This window comes from Magnolia sinica, chromosome 9, assembly GCF_029962835.1.
Source record: "Magnolia sinica isolate HGM2019 chromosome 9, MsV1, whole genome shotgun sequence".
Taxonomy (NCBI): domain Eukaryota; kingdom Viridiplantae; phylum Streptophyta; class Magnoliopsida; order Magnoliales; family Magnoliaceae; genus Magnolia; species Magnolia sinica.
This window is the reverse complement of record NC_080581.1, coordinates 83784543-83786578: the sequence shown is the minus strand read 5'-3', so window position 1 is coordinate 83786578 and position 2036 is coordinate 83784543. Positions and strand designations below refer to the sequence as shown.

At 37.2% G+C, this 2036-nt stretch overlaps 1 non-coding gene across 1 annotated transcript; it reads left to right on the top strand.

Annotated features, from left to right (window-relative positions):
* The first annotated feature begins 815 nt into the window (after positions 1–815).
* On the top strand, positions 816–889 carry TRNAI-AAU (transfer RNA isoleucine (anticodon AAU)). The gene has a single exon. It is a non-coding gene; the product is annotated as a tRNA-Ile (tRNA).
* Positions 890–2036: the final 1147 nt, after the last annotated feature.

Below are 2036 nucleotides of genomic sequence, written 5' to 3'. Positions count from 1 at the left end.
CTTTCTTAAGCCATTACTACAATTATCACTATTCATAATTTGCTATTTAATGCTTTGATGAAGAGTTTTGTTACTCTTATATTTATTATATTACTTTTATTGGATTTTTGCATTTGTTATTATTTTTTAATTCCTTGGCATTGAACTCCATCTTCACCATTTACAATGCATTATTGTCACTTGGCATCTTTTGAGCCGTCTGATCTTACCGTGGTCGAAGCCTAATGCTGGTCCACTTAAACGGGCCTAAACTTGAGCCCAGGCTCAACATATGAACCTTTGGGCTCATCCTAACCCGGCCCAAAATAAGATTGAAACGGGTGGCCCCACGCAGCTGGTAATGTGTGTAGAGCTGGTGAATCTAGACCTTCCATCTTTCGCTGCAGAGATAATGATCAAAGGTCATCGATCAGACAAAGTAGGATAGTTAGGCCAATTTGATTTTCATACGTTGAATGGTAGATGAACGGTCTAGAATCAGCAGCGGTGTAACCATTTATAGGCACCCTGAAATCTATCTTTTGAAAGAGCCATTCACGTCCCACCACCTTTGGCTCTCTCCAACAATGTCGTTGCTTCATGGATAGGGGCATTGAGGTACGTGCACCTCACACGTGTATCCGTGCGAGCACTCAAATGAGTTTTGAGTCTTGTCATCTTAACCGTGGAGGATATGTTGGCCACTTGATGAATGTGTCAATCCAGAAAACTCGCACGTTCGACCACACGTGTATGCAGCAGAATCGTAATTTGTGGGGCCCACAACTACTATCTCAATTTATTATATAATATGGAGAATAAAAATCTAACAACATGGCCTATTAGCTCAGTTGGTTAGAGCGTCGTGCTAATAACGCGAAGGTCGCAGGTTCGAGACCTGCATGGGCCATTTTAATTTTTAAAATTTTCATTCATAATTTAAAATTCTTTTATACACCTTATTATATTGTAATTATTATTTGTATTTGATTTTATTTTGCATTTTATATTTCATTTCTTAGATAGTCGTATTTTATGTTTCATTTCATATTTGGAAATTTATATATATATATATATATTTGTCTCATAGAGAATATCTCTTTTGAATTTCTAATAATATATGGTAACTGCAATGCATCATGTATGGTTTGGCATCACTGATTTCTTGTAATGTATTTGCAGTGGTCCGTTTTTTCAATTTTTAAAATCATTATATGTTTATTTTTCTAATTTTTATTTTGCAATACATTCAAAAAAATAAAAAAAAAACCAGTGAAAGGCTCAAAGGAACGGACATGGATTGGGCAAGATCTGCAGGCCTGAACGAAGAGAAAACAAAATACCAGCTTCATCCATAACTTCTATCGCCTCCAGATGTTTTCAACCGTAGGTGTTTAATCCCCACTGTGTGGTCCACCTGAGTCTTGGGACGGCCGAGGTATGGTCCACTATTACATGGTTCGGATGTTGCACAAACATGCCAAGACATCAAATGTGCCCATGTGAATGTGCATGTAGAGAGTGTCCAAGTGGGGCTACCAAACCTCTCTTACCCAGCCACCACCCACCTTCATGGTGGCAGGACTGTGGGGCCCACCATGATGTATGTGTTTTTATTAACACCGATCATCCATTTTATGATATTATTTTAGTTGATGGGTCCAAAATTGAATGAGATGCAAAGCTCAAGTAGGTCACACCATAAGAAACAATGAGAATTGAAGGCTTATTATTCAACACTCATAAAAAGTATAAGTGTTTTGGGTCCAGCTGATATTTGTGTTTTCCATTTCATCTTTGGTTTGTATGACCTTACCACGGGGATGGATGACAAATAAACATTGACTGTTGATGTCATTATCGCCATTGTTTCTTATAGTGTGGCCCACTTGAGTTTTCGATATTCTTTAATTTTGAACCTGGGCTTTAGGGCGTGTTTGGTCCATGTAATAAAATGATATTAAATTGTATTAGATGGGATTAACATTATTATTGTACAATGATTGCATGTCTGGAAATACTAAAGTATTTTAGCCATTCAATATGGGATAAAATTC